General features: G+C 35.7%; 1 non-coding gene and 1 pseudogene across 1 annotated transcript; both read right to left on the bottom strand.

Annotated features, from left to right (window-relative positions):
* Nucleotides 1-875: 875 nt before the first annotated feature.
* Nucleotides 876-20,240, bottom strand: LOC143680656 (myosin regulatory light chain 12B pseudogene; annotated as a pseudogene).
* On the bottom strand, nt 3,473-3,579 carry LOC143681834 (U6 spliceosomal RNA). The gene has a single exon (XR_013174890.1). It is a non-coding gene; the product is annotated as a U6 spliceosomal RNA (small nuclear RNA).
* Nucleotides 20,241-21,208: the final 968 nt, after the last annotated feature.

Raw genomic sequence — 21,208 nt, forward strand, 5'->3', positions numbered from 1 at the left:
ATTTAAGAACTTTGCTATCTGAATATGTAGATTTTTGCCTTGTTGCCTTCAATTTTAAATTGGTTCATGAAACTTACTGTGCAAACACAGGCTTTACAATGATTATACAGATACTTTATTTAAATATGCCTATGGTTATGCTAACTAAGATATCCACTGTTGGTGGTTCTAAGTGTATTTTCTGTTTTCTTAAATAAGAAAAAATTAACAACGACAAAAAATGAATGCCGATTTCCGGAGAAGATGGTGGCTTAGTAAGACGCGCGGGTCTTAGTTCCTCCTCCAGAACAGCAACTAAAGAAACAGAAACAATACGAAACAGCTCCTGGAGCCACGACAGAGACCAAAAAGACAGCGTACCCCATTCTGGAACGGCTGAACGGGCAGGGAGAATCCGCTGCGGTGAGATACCTGAGGGGCGTGCGCTTTCCCGGGCTGGGGCGGCTGGCGACCGGGGTCCCTTCCACACACATGGCTTCCCGGTCTGACTGGGAACGTTGGATAGCGGGGCCCTCCCGCCACGCTTGGCGTCTCGGGCGAGCTGGGCAATTTGGACCGGTACTCCCCCAAGCCGTGGTGGCCGGTGACCTGCCCTCCATGCGCGGTTTCCCGGGTCGACTGCGAGATTCGGATTGGCAAGTTAAAGGACCCACAGCATCTTTTACTGGTGGGACCCGCAGACAGACGAGCGCCACGAGCGCCACCTACTGGGCAGGAAAAGAAAAACAGAGCCCAGAGATTTCACAGAAAAACCTTTCAACCAGCTGGGTCCCACACCCAGGGAAATCTGATCAAATGCCCAGACACCAGCAGAAAATAATGGATCACGCTCGGAAAATTGAAGATATGGCCCAGTCAAAGGAACAAACCAATAGTTCAAATGACATACAGGAGCTGAGACAACTAATGCTGAATATACAAACAGAAATGGAAAAACTCTTCAAAAACCAAATCAATAAATTGAGGGAGGACATGAAGAAGACATGGGCTGAACAAAAACAAGAAATAGAAAATCTGAAAAAACAAATCACAGAACTTATGGGAGTGAAGGACAAAGAAGAAAAGATGGAAAAAACAATGGATACCTACAATGGTAGATTTAAAGAGACAGAAGCTACAATTAGTGAACTGGAGGATGGAACATCTGAATCCCAAAAAGAAACAGAAACTATAGGGAAAAGAATGGAAAAACTTGAGCAGGGGATCAGGAAACTGAATGACAATATGAAGCGCACAAATATACGTGTTGTGGGTGTTCCAGAAGGAGAAGAGAAGGGAAAAGGAGGAGAAAAACTAACGGAAGAAATTATCACTGAAAATTTCCCAACTCTTATGAAAGACCTAAATTGGCAGATCCAAGAAGTGCAGCGCACCCCAAAGAGAATAGACCCAAATAGGCGTTCTCCAAGACACTTACCAGTTAGAATGTCAGAGGTCAAAAAGAAAGAGAGGATCTTGAAAGCAGCAAGAGAAAAACAATCTGTCACATACAAGGGAAACCCAATAAGACTATGTGTAGATTTCTCAGCAGAAACCATGGAAGCTAGAAGACAGTGGGATGATATATTTAAATTACTAAAAGAGAAAAACTGCCAACCAAGACTTCTATATCCAGCAAAATTGTCCTTCAAAAATGAAGGAGAAATTAAAACATTTATAGACAAAAAGTCACTGAGAGAATTTGTGACCAAGAGACCAGCTCTGCAAGAAATACTAAAGGGAGCACTAGAGTCAGATATGAAAAGACAGAAGAGAGAGGTATGGACTAAAGTGTAGAAAGAAGGAAAATCAGATATGATATATATAATACAAAAGCCAAAATGGTAGAGGAAAATATTATCCAAACAGTAATAACACTAAATGTTAATGGACTGAATTCCCCAATCAAAAGACACAGACTGGCAGAATGGATTACGACTCAGCAATACCACTGCTAGGTACCTACTCAAAGGACTTAAGGGCAAAGACACAAACAGACATTTGCACACCAATGTTTATAGCAGCGTTATTTACAATTGCAAAGAGATGGAAACAGCCAAAATGTCCATCAACAGACGCGTGGCTAAACAAACTGTGGTGTATACCTACAATAGAATATCATGCAGCTTTAAGACAGACTAAACTTATGAAGCATGTAATAGCATGGATGGACCTAGAGAACATTATGCTGAGTGAGTCTAGCCAAAAACTAAAGGACAAATACTGTATGGTTCCACTGATGTGAACCAACATTCGAGAATAAACTTGGAATATATCATTGGTAACAGAGACCAGCAGGAGTTAGAAACAGGGTAAGATAATGGGTAATTGGAGCTGAAGGGATACAGACTGTGCAACAGGACTAGATACAAAAACTCAAAAATGGACAGCACAATAATACCTAATTGTAATGTAACTATGTTAAAACACTGAATGAAGCTGCACCTGAACTATAGTTTTTTGTTTGTTTGTTTGTATCTTTTGTTTTTATTTTTTTCTTTTTCCTTTTTTATATACATATATATTTTTATTATTATTGTTTTAATTTTCTTCTCTATATTAACATTCTATATCTTTTTCTGCTGTTTTGCTAGTTCTTTTCCTAAATCGATGCAAATGTACTAAGAAATGATGATCATACATCTATGTGATGATACAAAGAGTTACTGAGTGCATATGTAGAATGAATGATTTCTAAATGTTGTGTTAATTTCTTTTCTTTTTTTTTAATTAATAAAAAAAAAATGAATGCCAATAACAAAACTAGGGAGCAAAGAGTCCGATTTTTACTCAAGATAAAGCAGCAGATTTATCACACTAATAGGTCCACTTATTTCCTCTCAGTCACTTCTATTTATTTTTTCCTAAGGAAGTAGTGCCTTGAACCTTCTTGTGGTACTCAGTAGACAACACAGGGCTTTGACTCATTCCAGAACTGGGTAACAGAGAGAAAACATGCAGATGTACTTAGAACAGGTAAGCTGTGTATGCAATATACTTCTTCTGTTGGTTGGATGATACTCTAAACTAGGGATTTTGCTGCATTAATTATAAAAATCTATTAGTAATGACAAAAATCTTAGTAAAATATATTTTTTTAATGAAATATTTCCAGAAAACAAAGACACAGTGACTTTTAGCGGCACATACTTGAAAAATAATGCTATCCCTCCCCCCAAAAAGAAAAGGCAGTGCTGATTCATTTTCCATTTCAGAATTATTTCTAGACTATTTTTACAAGTAAAATTTAATTTTGAAGAGCTTAAAATAATAAACAAATTGCTACACAGAAAACTACAGATACAATGTACCTTAATGACATGCATTATTTATGTAGTAAAGTGGAGTGGAACAGCAATATCAGTTGTAAAAAGGAAATGTTTTGTTGATTTCCAACTGTAGCTACTATTAAGAACACCTACTGATTTGGTGCTACATATCAGAATTAAATATAAGATACTTCCTCCAAAATATGCAATAATGATTTTTTTTTTTAAATATGGAATGCTTCATGAATTTTCATGTCATCCTTGAGCAGGGGCCATGCTAATCTTCTCTATATCATTCTGATTTTAGTATATGTGCTGTTGAAGCGAACACTAATGATGATCTTTTAGGGATTAAATTCATATTTTATTTGTATAGTGTGTATGTTGAGGGAAGGAAGAAATAAAAGGTTAAGACAAATTTCAATGCTGTTGACAATAAACAGATAAATCCATTAATATAACATTTTTTCTTTGGTAAAAATAGGGAGCTTAATACTCTTGAGAAATTATAGACAGTCCTAATCTTCTCCCAACCCTGATCCCTGTGCCCATATCCCTACTGGTATTAATACATAAATTCTCTCAGGGAGTGATAATATACAAATTCTCTCAGGGTGTGAGTGAGTGAATAAGTAAGTAAATAAATAAAATAGAATAGAATAAAATAAAATAGACCAAAACAGACATTTCACAAAATGGACATTCAGCATATGATAACCTTATTGAATCAGGGTTTTAAGATAGCATTATACTCATAAGGGGTGTAAATTTAAACAATAATGAGACACCAGTGCACACCCAGCAGAACAGCTAAAAAAATTTTCAAAAAGTGAAAACACCAAGTGTTGGGGAGGATGTAGGCATTTAGAATGCTCCTACATTGTTGATGGGGATGGAAATTGGCACATTTCTGTTGGAAAACGATTTGGGAGCATCTACTTAGGCCAAACAAAAATTTACCCTATGACCCAATACATTTCTAGGGGTATTTATACAAGGAAATGACAACATATGTCCACCAACAGACATACACAAGTAAGTTCACAGCAGCTTTATAAATGTTAGTTAAAAACTTTAACAACCCAAACATCTATCAGCAGAAGAATGTGGTAATTCATACAATGAAATACAACATAGCAATAATAAAAATAAAAATAATTACCTAGTGCTAAACACAACAACATGGATGAATTCCACTGATATAATAATGGAAGAAGCCAGATACAAATGACCACCTACTGTAAGTTTTAATTTATACAGCAGACAGAAAGAAAACAATGTATGATTTCATTTAAGAAGAAGCAAAATAATCCATGGTGATAAAAGTCAGAATAATAGTTATGAAGGGTGGGGGGCAGTGGGAAGGGTACTGTCTTGAAAGGAGGCATGTAAGAGAATTCTTAGCGCTAGAAAGCACTGTGATTTGGGTGTGAATATATAATAAAAAAACATAAAGACATACCCCCTAGGATTTTTGCCCTTTACTTCATGAACATTATACCTCAATTTAAAAAACAGACACCAGCAAAAACCTCTCTAATGGTCCCTAACATGATCAATTCCAAGCAACCTGACATGCTATAATAGGTATCTACGAACTGGCTCCCAACTACCACTCAAATCTTAACTTTCATCATCCTCTACAACATATTTTATGCTCTAGCAACAAAAGACAGAAGGTTCCCTGCACACAATATATTCTTTTTTCATTCTAGGTCTTGCTTGACTCAGTTTCTTAAATCTAGAATAGTGCCTTCCCTCCTTCATACTGCTTGGCTAAATCCCCAACCAATCCTGAATAGCACACAGCACAGAAAGCCCTTCCAAGAAATCTCTTATTACTCAGCCTGTTTTACATACCCCCACCAATGTTGCCAATATACCTTAAGCTCTTCCTATAGGAGAACGTCTGCACTGTTGTTTCACTATCTGTCATGGAGTTTTTGAGCTGCACAGCATGTAATATTTGCTCAGTAACTGTTGAATAGCTGGAAAAACAAATCACTATTCTGCCTAATTTGCTAAATTTCAAATTTTTATAGAAAGCTGTATTAGTCAGGGTTCTCTAGCAAAACAGAACCAAGAAGAGATATGTATAAATGTGAGATTTATAAAAGTGTCTCATGCAACGATGAGAAAACCTGTAGGGCAGGCCACAAGCTAGCAGATCCAGTGAAGGTCCTCAAAAAATTCCCCAGGAGAGGCTGGCTGGCTGAAGCTGAAAAAGAGACTCTCTCTTCTGAGCTGTCCTTAATAGGCTTCGGGTGATCAGATAAAGTGTCACTCATTGCAGAAGACCCTCCACTTAGTTGACTGCAGATGTTATCAGCTGTGGATGCAACCAACATGCTCAAAAGTCCATGAAATGTCCTCACAGCAACAGATAGGCCAGTGCTTGTTGGACCAGACAACTGGACACCATCACCTGGCCAAGGTGACACATCAATCTAACCATCACAAAAGCACTGGACATTTCACATAAAAGATATAGCTGATGGGCAGTGGGGCTTAAAGCAGAGAGCAGAACCTATCACCATAAGTTATCTTTAATACTGGGATATTTAATATTTAGGAGAAAGCATGCCTCCAAATTTAAGTATATCTTTAAAAATATTTATAAGCAAGGTAAAGCTAAAACTGAAGGACAGATTAAAAAGATAAGGGTATGATTCTTGAAGAAACTGTATGATGATATAGCTTTTATAATGGGACTGTGTGATTGTGAAAACCTTGTGTCTGATGCTCCTTTTATCCAGGGTAAAAAATGAGTAAAAACATATGAATAAAAAATAAACAATGGGAGGATAAGGGATAAAATAAATTGGGTAGACTGAAATACTAGTGGTCAATGAGAAGGAGGGGTAAGGGGTATGGGATGTATGAGTTTTTTCTCTTTTCCTTTTTTCTTTTTCTGGAGTGATGCAAATGTTCTAAAAATGATGATGGTGAGGAATATACAAATATGTAATGATATTGTAAGCTGTTGATTGGACACCATAAATGGACTGTATGTGGGTGAAGATTTGTCAACTAAAAAAAAAAAAAAGGATAAAATCAACAATTAAACCTAAGGAAATCTCTCCCAAATATGTAAATTCTGCTAACAGAATTTTGAGGTCCCTACTTCTACTCTCACCATTTTATTGGTATATAGCTAGTAAGATGTTTAAAGTTTTGGGTCCAATTAATTACTGAATGTCAATCATTAGGGGAATGCTAATCCAAAATTCATTGATGTTTTCCTAAGAGTATTATTATACATGCTAGGTTTCATGACATTCTAAGTCTTGAAAGTTACTATGTTATTCATGGGGCATTTAAAGAGATTTTAAAACTACATTTCCTATTTTAAGGATTTTCTTATTCTAAAAATCATCAAATTGATTTTATAAATGATAGAACAAATTAGAAGGGATTTTTGTGCCTCTTTGATCAGGTTCTCATCAACTGTAGATCTTCATAATAATAAAATGACATTTTTTAATAAAATTGACATAGCTGAGTCAATCCAAAGAACTTATAACTCAATTTCCTAACCATGTAAAGAACCTTGCATTTATTACTTAAAAAAAAACTTTAAAAAATTTAAGATAGGCCTGATTCAAGCAAATGACAGTTTTAATTAAAACAGTATAAAAACTGCTATGAATAGGATAATGTAAAAATCAGTATATAAAACATGGCTTTTAAAAGCTGTATTTATAAGGAAAGTATTTCAAAATGAAGGTTAAACTTTTTCTTTTTTTAAATGAACATTATTTAAATGTGGGAAACTACCAGTCTACTTACTAATAGAACACATTTCCACAAATACGGTATTTTCAGCAAACTGTAACCAGTATACAGAGGTCAAATCAAGACTGTACACAGTATGGCTATTTTTTGCAAAAACTAAGTACAGTGGTAAGCTTAGTAGTAAGCATATGCTTACCTCAAAAAAAAAAGTGACAGAAAGCTCTCCATTTTTCAAGCTCTCTGAAACCTAACATAAGTTTAGTAAAGCACGAGATTCCTAGGGTAACCCACTTTGAGTTTTACAGATCAAAGTGTAGTGTGGATAGAATCCAAACGTAAACTGGTGAATTTTATTTCAAAAATAGCATTTTTATTATATAATAATGTAAAATTTTTATTTCAAAATAAAATGTAAAATTTTGAAATTTTATTTCAAAAATAGCATTTTTATTATATAAAAATGTAAAAATCCAGCAAAACCAGAAATATGGATATATTTTCCCGGGCTTTCACATTTGTTGATTTTTATTCACAATCTCTTTTTCAACACAATTTACAACTTCATCCCCATTTCCAGTCTGATTATACAATTGCTAAGTGGTAGGAAAGTCTGGAACAAATACCTCAAAATAAAAAAAAGAAGATAGAGCTGTTCCGCTAAATGCATACAAAAGGTTCTGTGAAGGTGGGGGGGCGGAGTGTCTTGGAAATAAAACAGAATAAGACAAATTAACTGGAAGGTTTTAGCTAAAGTTCTTTCAGTCATCCTTGTCCTTTGCTCTGCGTTTAAGGATGCGCATGAACTCAACGTAGTTGAAGTTCCCCTTTTTTGTCCATAGGTGCTTCTCTGTACAGCTTGCCCACTTCCTCATCTGTAAACCGATCCCCCAAGGTTGTCAGCAGCTCTCTCAGGTAATCCTCCTGGATGGTGCCTCCTGCTTCTTCATCAAAGTAAGCAAAAGCATTTCTGATGACATTCTCTGGGTCTGTGCCATTTAATTTCTCACCAAACATAGGAACATGGTAAAATTTATGGTACTGGAGACTCATTCATCATTGCCTCAAGGTATGCATCCCCTGGATTCTTCCCCAGAGAAGTAAGCATATCGTCCAAATCTCCCTTATTAATGAAACCATTTCTGTTTTGATTGATCATATTGAGGGTCTCTTCGAACTCCTGAATCTGTGACTAGTCAAATATGGCAAACACATTGGATGTTGTGTGCTAAAGGTGCTTCTTGGTCTTGGTCTTTGCCTTTTTGCTCAACATCGTGGCTGCTTAGTTCTGTTCCAGACTCCGGACAATGCCAGTTTATCCTGCACGAGCCAACAGAAAGCAGCGACCACCGAGAGGAGCACCCCGCACTTCCAGCCCGCAGGAGTGGGGGAGGGGAGGTTGGGGCGGACCAGAAGTCGCAGTGGCTCCGACTTTGTGTGAAGGGGTTGTTGTTGCTTTTATCGCTCCGGACACAGCAAAGTTGAATGTGGCCCTACGAGGAACGAGACTGCATGGACCAAGTCAACAGAGTGTAGGTTTTAGTTGCTGCTGATTTACTTTCTCCAGTCGGTGGCACCCAGTCCTGGGGATCTTCCCAGTGGTGGATCCTGTGGTCCTTCCACATTCCTGCCCATAGAATTTTGGATGCCAATAATGTTCAGTAAAATTCTATCTACTCCTACTGGCCAATTTTTAATTGTGGTACTATATATACAACATAAAATTTCCCATTCAGCCATTTTCAAGTATACAGTTCATTGGTGTTAATTACATTCAAAATGTTTTGCTACAATTACCAACTTCCATTATCAAAACTTTTCCATCATCCCAAACAGAAACAATACCCATTAAGGACTGACTCCCCATTCCTCCTTCCCCTCTGCATCTGGTAACCAGTAATCAACTTTTCTGCCTCTATGAATGTGTATATTCTAGTCATTTCATATCAATGAAATCATACAATATTTGTCTTTTTGTGTCTGGTTTATTACACTCAGTGTGATGTCTTCAAGATTCATCCATGCCACAGCATGTATCAGCACTTCATTTCTTTTTATGGCTCAGTAATATTTCATTGTGTATATATAACATTTTGTTTATCCATTCATCTGTGAATGGGACCCTTGGATGTTTCCACATTTTGGCTACTGTGAAAAATGCAACAATGAACACAGGTATACAAATATCTGTCCATCCAATTCTTAACAGTACTAGAATTCAATTTTTGTTATCCAAAATGGGTCACACATGGAATTTTTTTTTAACTGTGAAATATAACATATGTACAAAAAAGCAATAAATTCCCAACTACATTTTAACAAGTAGTTATAGAACAGATTTTAAAGTTTGGTATGTGTTACAATTCCATGATTTTTCTTTTTTTCACCTAGCTGCTCCAAGACACCGGAGGCCAACAGAAATAGCAATTCAACAGTCATATTCATCTGTTATATCCTATCTTCTCTGTTACACTCCTCTTTAAATAAAATCAATAAATTTCAAAGTACATCACAACAATTAGCTGTAGAACAGATTTCAGGGTTTGGTATGGGTTACAATTTCACAACTTTAGGTTTTTACTTCTAGCTGCTCTGAGGTACTGGAGGCTAAAAAAATTAACATAATGATTCCACACTCATACTCATTTGTTAACACATGTAAATTTTAAAAATCGCAAACTTAACTACTAGCATATCAAAATATTACATTTGTTAAAGTAGCACAAACTCTGTTTGCCTGAGCAAGGCAGGTTACTGCAATGGATAAATCACCCATTACAATATATTTATTTAAGTGAATGAAATTTTAAAAATGTATTTGCTCAATTTTTACATTATACTAATTACATTATTACAAAGAATGGAGAGATAAAACCAAAATTTTAAAATACAAGATTACACCTTGGCATTACAGTTTTTACATCATGAACCTCTGAATTAGGTTTTATCTTATCCCAATAACGTCCATGTATTTGAAAAGCTTCATTACAAACAAAAATTCCTACTAAGTGCAGGATCCTCCCAGTCTTCTGCGCCTGTGTCTCGTCTTGGACTTGCACCTGCTGGCGGCCTTAGGCGTTCCAATGCCTCCTCCACCTCCCAGAAAACAGATCTCCCAGGTGCTACACTGCAGGACTTAAAGCTGGTAAACCTTTGCCTCAATTGCTTCTTAAACTGTTTTCAGCTATCTCAAGCTGCTTTTGCCTGGGAGGCAAATTCTAAGAAGGGCGGGAGCACACCTGATACCTGAAACTAGTTTCCAATCAGTCCTTCCCAATCAGAACAAAGTTAAGGCCCCACAAAGGGAGACCTAGCCAGCTCCAAACTGCCCTCAGGTGGGGATGGAGAGGCCAGGAAGGACAACCAGAGCTTCTTCCATGGCTCCCCAAAAGCTGTGCTTTCATGACTTGACATCTGCTTAACAAAAGCAACCCTTAAGCTATCCACAGCTCTGAGGAAGTGTAGCAGCATCTTTAAGTTTCCTCTCCTGCCTTTGTCTGGGCAGGTTAAAACAATGGCCATTCTCAGAGCCTGACCTCCGGGAGATCCCAAGTAGCTAGTCACAGCAGTGATCAATGATCCGCTTACCTCCCTCTCTCCATCCCCCAACCCCCTTTTAGCGAAATGGATTTTTATGTACTTTTCTGGCACCAGCAAGCACACCAGGGGCTGAACCCCACTGCTGCCTGCTGTACAATGTACTGAAATCCAGAGATGTAGATGCAGACAGTCCCTAACTGTTTAATAGTCGTTCTGGGGGAGGGACTGACTCCTGGAGCTTCCTACTCTACCATCTTCTCACAATTTCATCACCTATTTTTTTTAATAAAAAAGCTTAAGTTAAAAGTTCCACACTGAAGCACCTTATGAGAAATAACTCAAAATATAAGTGGATGTTGCAACTTTACTTTGTCATGACGCAGACACTATAAAATAAAAGGAAAAGGAATTCTCTGAGAAAAAGCTACAACAGTGAAAACTGGTTGCCTTTGGATATAGGGCTTGGGTGAAAGGATTGTTGTTTGGGGTTAATTTAAAATCTTCTTTCAGCTCTGTTTGATTTTGACAATTTGTATGTCAGACTTCATGAAAAATGAGAATGTTAAATGAAAGATTCATCAATCCCCCAAACTGCATTAAATATTTAATTATGTATTTTTCCCATCATAATTGAATTAGAGAGAAATGAGCTAAAGAGGCTATATTTCCTTTTTTCTGATTCCATTTGTTTAAAGAATTAAGAATAGTACATCACTGTTAATTAAATCTGTACCTATAGCATGTCTATAGATTTGATTTATAAGGATATATTAAAGTACATAGTATATAACCAAATAGTTCCAGACACCTCTTCAAAACAGACTGTAACTTATAAGTAAAGGAGCTCTACTAGCGGAGATTCCAAGAGAACTAGAATAAGGAGATCCAGATTTTAATCCCAGCTCTTCCAATTATTAACTCTGAGCTCTGTATATGTTTAATAAACATTCACAAGTTTTAGAGAAAAATAAGAAAAAGGTTACTCTAGATTTTAGAGACAGAACTGTGAGAAAAAGACAAGTCCTGATGGGAAACCTAGGAAACCATACTCCATTTGGAGAGGCTGATTCTTTGAGGGGAATAAGGCATTTTAAATTATGTACAGGTTAAGGTACTGATAACACAAGCAACAAAATAGGATAAAGAAAGCAGTGAAAATGCAGGGTTGAAGATGAACTGAGGTCATGTAGACAGATAAATTCTCTGTGACAGTGAATAAAAATGGAGAAATGGACCTTGAAGGAATAGCACTCTCCAATAGTTCTTCCTGAGATGACAGAAATTTTCTATATGCACTAATATGGTTGCCACTGGCCACATATGGCTATTAAGCCCTTGCAAAGTGGCTGGTGTGATTGATAACAAGATTTTAAATATGTCTTAATTTAATATTTTAAAATTTCAACTTATGTGTGAGACAAAAGCAAAAAATATTTATTTGGTACAAAATTTATATTTTGACTAATCCTAATATAACTTATGTAGATAGCTTGATTGAACACCATAAGTACTTGGAATCTTGGGTAGGACATGAGATTTTGTTGGTTTTTCCAGAGTGATGCCCCGATGAATCCCAGAGTGATTTGAACAGTGAGTGGAAAAGTATTTGCAAAGTCCCCCTTGGGGAATGGTGAGAACGAGGAGAAACTCAACTTCCCCAAGTTGAATTCTTGATATTCTCATAAGCAGTGTGGACAACCAAAGCTATAGGCTGAGCCCCCAGCCTTGGGGTTTGCTCATATGAAACTTAACCCCACAAAACATAGGTCAAGTCTACTTAAAATTTAGGCCTAAGAGTCACCCCCGAGAGCCTCTTTTGTTGCTCAGAGGTGACCCCTCTCTCCAGCCAACACAACAAGCAGACTTACCACCCTCCCCCTCTCTGCATGGGACATGACTCCCAGGGGTGTGGACCTTCCTGACAACATGGGACAGAGATCCTGGAATGAGCTGAGACTCAGCATCAAGGGATTGAGAAAAACCCTAGAATGAGCTGAGACTCAGCACCAAGGGATTGAGAAAACCTTCTCTACCAAAAGGGGGAAGAGTGAAATGAGACAAAGTGTCAATGGCTGAGAGATTCCAAACAGAGTTGAGAGGTTATCCTGGAGGTTATTCTTACGCATTAAGTAGATATCACCTTGTTATTCAAGATGTAGTGGAGAGGCTGGAGGGAACTGCCTGAAAATGTAGAGCTGTGTTCCTGTAGCCATGTTTCTTGATGATGACTGAATAATGATACAGTTTTCACAATGTGACTGTGATTGTGAAAACCTTGTGTCTGATGCTCCTTTTATCTACCATGTCAACAGACGAGTAGAACATATGGAATAAAAATAAATAATGGGGGAACAAATGTTAAAATAAATTTAGTTTGAAATGCTAGTGATAAATGAATGCGAGGGGTAAGAGGTATGGTATGTATAATCTTTTTTTTTCTCTTTTATCGTTTGACTTCTTTTTCTGTTGTCTTTTTATTTTTTTCTGAATTGATGCAAATGTTCTAAGAAATGATGAATATGCAACTATGTGATATTGAGAATTACTGAGTATATATGTAGAACGAATGATATGTTAATGTTCTTAATTTTTTTAATTAATAAATTAATTTTTAAAATTGTCTTAATTTTAATTAATGAACATTTAAATAGCCACATATGGCTAGAGGCTGGTATTGAACAGCACAAGTCTATGTTAAAGAGAGACTGAGGGGGAAGAAAATGACAATGGTAATATTAAGAATTACTTCATTTATGACCACCACTACCAAAAGTACACATTCAGTAAATCCTAAGTTACCCAAAGTTTTATACATAGCTTCAATATTAACATTTTACAGAAGAACTTTTTCAAATATTCTAGATGGATATCTTTCTACAATGACTTTTATTAAACATAAAAAAGGAGGGAAATGATATTTATTGAATAGGTACTGGGTGTCAGGCACTATATATCAAAGATTTTCATACATGCTATATCATGTAAATTTCAAAACAATCTTTAGAGGAAGGTACTACCATTTCTGTTTTTAGAGATGAAACTGGTAAGCTTAAGTAATGAAAGGTAAAAAACTAGTTACATTTGACTCCAAAGTCTATGTTCTAGTATACTCTGCTTGACTGTATATATTTTTATGATTCCCAAAATTACAAACATAACTGAATTTTCCCCCAATGAATTTATCATTAGGAACAATAGATTATATAGCACATGATAATTAAGGATACTTATCTAATGAGGATATGGGCCCATATATTAAGTGCCCCCAAGCTAATTTTTTTCGTTACCTCCCTTGATGTCCATCCTACCTACAGTGCCTCTATTCCCATATTTAATTTGCAACTTCTTATCTGCTGTGGGATTAGAAAGTAGATAAACTTCTTAGAATTAAGTACAAAGCAAAAGAACTTCTAAACCGATGCCTTAATGCAAATGTTTAGTTCATTAACTTTGTGACAACTAAAACTCTTTTTGCCTACCTCTTTATTCAAAAATAGGGTCCTAGATAAATGAAATACTATTCTATAATAAAGCTAAGAATCTAATGGTCTTAAAAAGTACTGGCAAAGTCCCTTAAAGGATGGGAGAAAAAATATGGAAATATTAAACTTTCCCACCAGGGAAACCCCTGATACTCTCTAAAATATTAGGGACCCCTAGGTCAATAAGTCAAGCCCTTGATCTTGAGACTTGCTCATATGAAACTTATTTCTGTAGTGGAGAAGCTAAGCCTACCAACAGTTATGCTTAAGAGTTACTTCCAGAAAACCTCTTTTGTTACTCAGATGTGGCCTAAGTTTAACTCTGGAAGGAAAATCACTAGTTTTCCTTCTATATGGGACATGACATCCAGGGGTGAAAGTCTCCCAGGCAACTTGGGACATACCTCCCAAGGATGAGACTGATCCCGGCACCATGGGATCAACAATGCCTTACTGATCAAAAGGGGGAAAAGAAATGTAACAAAATAAGGAATCAGCGGCTAAGCGAGTTCAAATTGAGTGGAGAGGCTATTCTGGATGCTAACTCTTATGCTAGCTTCAGCTAGACTTTGCTGATTACCATCGTTTGCCAAACCCCAATCAACCCCATTCCTATTAACCCTAAAGAACACCTAGGGTTCTATCTAAGACTCTACAAAACTCACACACTAAGATTATTTTCCAGAAACCTACAACCTCCAGACGGTTCCTAGGCCAAATTAGTCCTGAAACTCAGAGAGGGCAAGACTCTCCAAGAATACCAATTGGTTTCATTCCCCCACTCTATATTGTCAACACTCCTTTCCAACATGAAAAAGTTAGAATGGGCCTAGCCTAAATATTCCTAAAGACTGGGAAAAGAATCAAAGGAGAAGGAGGAGTTATAACAAAGAAGATAGGATATAACAATTGACTATGATTATTGATATTTCTTTTAGTCCCCAGTGTCTTAGAGCAGCTAGAAGAAAAAACCTGAAATTGTGGAACTGTAACCCATACCAAACTTTGAAATCTGTTCTATAACTACTTTTTACAATGTATTTTGGAAAGTATGTATATGTTATATTTCATGATAAAAAATGTTATAAAAAAAAGAATCTAACCATCCTGTTACCTTCTCAAGTCTTGCACTAAACCATATTTTCAAGCATTACCTCATTTAAATAGCACCTCATTTAAACATCACCTTAAAGATGTTATTTAATGATTAAATTTATTAACTTTATATACCAGCTATTTTTTGTTACCATCAAAAATTGAGCCATATAGGGCCGGCCACAGTGGCTCAGCAGGTAAGAGTGCTTGCCTGCCATGCCCGAGGACCCAGGTTCGATTCCCGGTGCATGCCCATGTTTAAAAAAAAAAAAAAAAAAAATTGAGCCATATATAAAAAACACATATGCAAATATTTACAAAATGTTGATTTATATTTTCCTGAAAAAAAGTCATTATTAAGAAATTTTATTGCATTGGATTTTAAATGTTTTATGTAATTTTTCCTCTAATCAGTTTTAATTTCAAATTACTCATAACTAAATTAATGAATTAAATAAATTTTCCCTAAAAAATTCAAATTTTTCCCCACTTAGATCTCATGTACACATTTTTTTAATTTAGAGAAGTTTTAGGATTTCAGAAAAATGTTGCAGAAAATATGGAGATGCCATATACTCCCCCTTACACATTTAAGCTTTCCTATTATTAACACTTTACTTTAGTGTGGTACCTTTCTTACAACTGATGAAATAATATCTAATTACATAGTTAGCTATAATTGATAATTTACATTAGAGTTCACTGTTTCTCTTGGATAGTCCTGTTTTGTTTGTTTTAAAATTTTATTCTAGTAACATATATAAAACCTAAATTTTCCCCCTTTAACACATTCAAACATACAATTCAGGCTGTTAGCTACTTTAACAATGCTCTGCTACCATCACCAGCAGAGCATCCATTACCAAAACTCTTCCAGCAACCCAAACAGAAATTTTCTAACAATTAAGAATTAACTCCCCATTCTCAACTCTGAACTCTTGCCCCTGGTAACATGTATTCTAGTTTTTGACTCTGTGAATTTGTTTATTCTAATTACTCAATATCAGTGAAATTATACAATATTTGTCCTTTTGTGTCTGGCTTATTTCACTCAACACGATATCTTCAAGATTCATCCATGTTGTAGCATATATAAGAACTTCATTCCTTTTTATGGCTGAATAATATTCCACTGTATGTATACACCACAATCTGTTTATTCATTCATCTGTTGATGAATACTTGGGTTGCTTCCTTCTTTTAGCAATTGTAAATAATGCTTCTATGAACTATGGTTTGCAAATACCTGTTGAGTCCCTGCTTTCAAATCTTTTGGGGTATAAATCTAGAAATGGGATTGCTGGGTCATGTAGTAAAATCTGTTTTTGCTTCTCATTGAAAGATTTCAATTTAATTAAAAGATTTCAAGTTAATTAGGATAATTTAAGATAAAGATGAGAAATTTCTAAAGCTCAAAATTGAAACTTCAAATTTGGCAGCAATGCTAGATTTATTAAAGTCCAAATATGTTACTTTTTATTCCAGAAAGAAAACAAGGCTATTTTTTCCCTCCTTCAATCAATCAACTAAAACCAACAAAAAAAGCTACAAACCATTTCTGTAAACACTATCTATGCTTTTTTGAAGGAAGTCAAATATAGGCCAAGAGCAAGGATTCTGAGGAACTCTCAACCAGGAATTAAAAGCAATGTCAGGCAAATTAAAGTCTAAATATGCTAAAAAATTAGCTGAATAAAAGTCATAAAGTTAGAGTCATACAAATCAAAGAGTTTCAATATAAGAATGATTTTTCACTGTAACCTCAAATAAGTCCTTTAATTTGGTTAATATTACAAGTTTCTTCTACCCATTAAGAAAAGGTAAAAGGTAAAGGAAATTCCAGACAACTTAGTTGTTCACATTTATACAGAATATAAAATTTAGTTAATTCACACAATGCAATGAGTGAATACAGATGAGTCTGGGAGTTGGAATAAAATTTCTTTAGACTGAGCGAAACTAAAACTACAAATTGCCTTGACTCCCAACTTTTCTTCCAAAAAGAGTCCGTGGCATTGTGCCTACTATACTTAAGAATGTTCTTTTTATTCCTAACAATTGTAGGAGATAGGATTAACATAAGACCTGCAGAACTACTTGGGAGTAGATGGCATTAGGGTAGTGGTGGCAGTAAGCTGCTTTATGTTATCTGATTTATGTAAGACAGTTTAGGAGGAAGAGAATGTTTGTTTACCCCAAACGGTTATTTTAAGTACGAAGGAAGAACACTGAAAGATAAGAACTTTATTCCCTCAGGAAATGCATCCATGCCTATTGTCATCCTGTGGTATATAACCAGGATCTGGTTAAGAATAAAATTGTCTGAAGTCTGTCTGAAGTAAACTCAAGCTTCAGACCCCCTGAGCCCGTCTGTGTCTTTCTTTCTCTCTTTCTTCCTTTCTTTCTTTCTCATCATTCCTTAATATCCTTTGAGCTCCATTCATACGGGAGGCAACAATCACATCCTGAAGTTTTTTCTTCAATTTCAACTGCACAGGACACCCTCAGGATACCCTTCTTTAATCTTAGCTCAATTTCATTTTAAGATATTTCATGTTGAGATATAAAACTGACCTCTTTAGAAAAATTCTTCAAATGCTACTTAGCTCTGGGAGCTTTATAGATAAAATGCATTACAAGTTCAATTATTACTGTATATGCACAGTAATAACCCATTTAAAACATTGCTAAAATGTTTGACAAACATCAAAAAATATTGCTCTGACTTATATTTGTAAATAATGTCTAAGAAAAATATAAATCTTAAAACATTTCTTTCTTTAGGACAAAAAGTGATTTCATTCAGTCAGCTCACCTGTAAATGTAAGGTGCAATGCATCTCCCAGCTTCTATTATTGGGAATTCAAAAACTTTTACTAGACTTCTCCAAACACGAACCAATCAGAAAACATTGTGAAGTGCTAAGAAGTGTCCAATCTATTACGTAAGGCGTAAGCCAAGATAATGGGTATAAATAAGTACCAAAATGAACTGTTTTAGAGATATTGGACAACGCTATTTCAGATTAGCAAAAGTCACATTTTAAATTATAAAGAATCTGCCTTAAGAAATAATTTTACATCATAACCTCCACAGCTAGTCTATATCAAGCCTACACTAAGAACAAACAAAACAGAAGGTGATCTTAAAGAGTATTCTGTTACAGTACAAGCTGATTCTGAAATCCACTGTGAATTTAAATCTAACTCCAATCCTGAAGAATATCTGAACACCTCTGAGAATTAACAGGGCCAAAGCTAAACCAGAATACCCTGTGCCAAGGAACAGGGAGACGTTGGGGCAGTTTATTCTTCCCTTTGTTGCATGCCAACTGCTTTCAAGATACATTCAAGAGTACACTGATTAGATTGATCAAACTACATTTCAAGTCCTAAGATTTGGGGCTGAAAAATGCACAGAATTCTCAATCATCTACGGTTAAAGGAAACAAAATTATAAATGAAGAATTTCAAATGTTGGCTGACCCAACTTTAAGATCACTGATTGTTCCTAAAATCATTTTTAAATGTTTAATGAAGTATTTTAAAGCACAATGCAATAGTTGATTACACAACAAATTAAAGCCCCTTAACAATTACAGCAATACTACAAATCTGTCCTGCGTAAATTATTTATAGCACTTCAAATCTACTGAAATGGAAAGTAAGTGCTTCTTTTGGTATTTATATGAATAAACACTTTCTCAAATTTATAACTCAATATTTGACAGGGTATGAATAATGATAATAAAAAGGATATTAGGGCTAAAGACAAGTACATCACAAAATATAGTTCACAGTCAAAACACGCAATCTGTCAACACAGAAGATATTTAAAGTTTAACTTTAAGACATATGCTGGCCGCAGTAAAGCATCTAATTTGTGTCACAAGACATGGGTTTGAGTAAGCTCTTTTACCTATTAATTACGTGACCTTTTGGTAGTTATTTAAGCTACTCCTAGTCTCAGCTTCCTGATAGGTAAACAAGGACAATATCCCCAATATTACAGCATAAGTAGGAGGATTAAATAAAATAATCCTTGTATTCACTCAACAAATATGCTTTGACAAACTATAACTGAAAATGTAAACCTGATTCTTAAGCTATGGTCGCAAAACTTCTTAGAAGGAACTTCACAAATATTACTTTAGAAAATCTTAACTGAAATATCAAAATAAACATTGACATTGAAGATATGACACCTGAAGTATCACATCTTATGATAATTTTGACACAAAATAAGTAAAAACAGAATTCCCTGAGAGATTTTTCAATACTAAACAGAAATATGGACCCATAAATTGTTGGGGTCAATAGCCAATTTCAAGCACAAAAACTTAACACTTAAAAATCTCTGTCTTCAGAAAAACAATACTAAATATGAGGTGAAATAGTACTTGATACCATATATTTAGATTTTTTTCCCATAACAAAGCACACAAGCCATCTTTAATTTACAAACTCCTTAAGTTACTATAATTATTCTAATAGGATTTAGGGACCCAGATAAATTTAAATATCATTATAACATAAGAGTTTACTTGGGACTCTGTACTGGCCTAATAAGCCAGCATGAAAAAAATAAATCACAGACTTGAGCACTTCAAGAAAAGTGTTCTTTTGGAAACATTTATTTCCCAGAAGTTCACATTAGCAGGAGCCATGTGAAAGTTGCTCTTTCCTCGCCACTCAAAAGTAAAAAATACCATTATTTATGTTAGGCATAAAATTAAAGTCATTTTTGAAATGCATCCACTATAATTCAAATTCTAAACAATAAAATAGTTCAGCCTCCATGCTTATTCAATTGCTACTCTATTTACCCTCAATCCTTGTGGAAGGCATATTCCAGGGAACTTAAATAGGATGGCTCATTAAACTTCGTATAAACTGAAAATGTTTTTAATTAGGACAAACATGGACCAATTCAAATCAGAAATTTATCCTAAAAATGGATAATAATATATTATATTAATGTATTATATTAATTAACATCTTCTCTGCACAGGTCAATCTTCCTTTAGGAACGTGACCTAGGCCATCAGGTGGACCTGAATGTTAAATTTCACACAACTGAAAGTTAAATAGTGGAAAACAATCTTCTTTGATGCATCCAAGTTAGTTTAATAGAAACTGAAATAGAAATAACTTGAATCTTTTTTTCCCTTTCAGTTGGAAATCAATGTGGTAGATGCCCTGAAAAATTAAGTTTTGGAGAAATAGTAAAGCATTGAAGTTTCAAGTATCACTACCATATAAGTATGGTAAACACAACGAAGACTTTCTCTCGATGCACCTAAATATTCCAAATAAAACAAAACTGCGGTTGCTTCTACTTTTTCTGAATTATAATAAAGTTTTGAAATCTCATAAGATACGCTTTAGAAATCAAAATTTCTGAGGAAAAGGTTGATCTAGAATAATTTTAGGACAAATCCCTGAAAAGTACAACTGGAACATAGGACAGAGCACTAGAAGTTGTACACCTGGAGATGAACTAGTTATGTCTCCTGAAGAAGTGTTCTCTCCAGAAGGACCATTTTGTTAGTTAAGGTTGTTGTTCCTTACGCTGCACGTTAATAATTCAGAAAGGCTCCTATGAAGAAAAGTGCTATTCAAACATCAGTTTTTTCTTTCCGTGGCCAGCGAACGGCTTTGTTTCCAGTATCAAGGACTACTGCGGGATGTCAACAGTTTTATTATTACTGCTCCAAAAGAGCCCTCGTTTCACTCACTCTCCCTGGGGAAGTGGACACAACTACAATTGATGTTTAGAGAAAATTGATGCTTATAAATATTTAGAGGGCAATCTCTCACCACACCACCACTCTCCATCCCTTATCGATAATCACCTTTTGCTCTACATTTTTGTCGTTGCACTTAAATTTTTTTAAAAGACACCTGCACACAAAATTCCCCCACCGCCACTAGGGAGGATGAAGACTATCAGATTCGGTCTCCAGGAGTTTCAGGGAAATAGACAACCGTAAAACACACTAGGCCGAGGAAGGGGAGCGCTTAAGGGCTGGAGGAGGGAGCAGCCCTGAGGTGGAGAGAAGCAGAGGCGGCGCCTGTTTACAGACGCCTTCCCCCTCCCCCACCGGCCGGG

This window comes from Tamandua tetradactyla, chromosome 4 (assembly GCF_023851605.1).
Source record: "Tamandua tetradactyla isolate mTamTet1 chromosome 4, mTamTet1.pri, whole genome shotgun sequence".
NCBI lineage: Eukaryota > Metazoa > Chordata > Mammalia > Pilosa > Myrmecophagidae > Tamandua > Tamandua tetradactyla.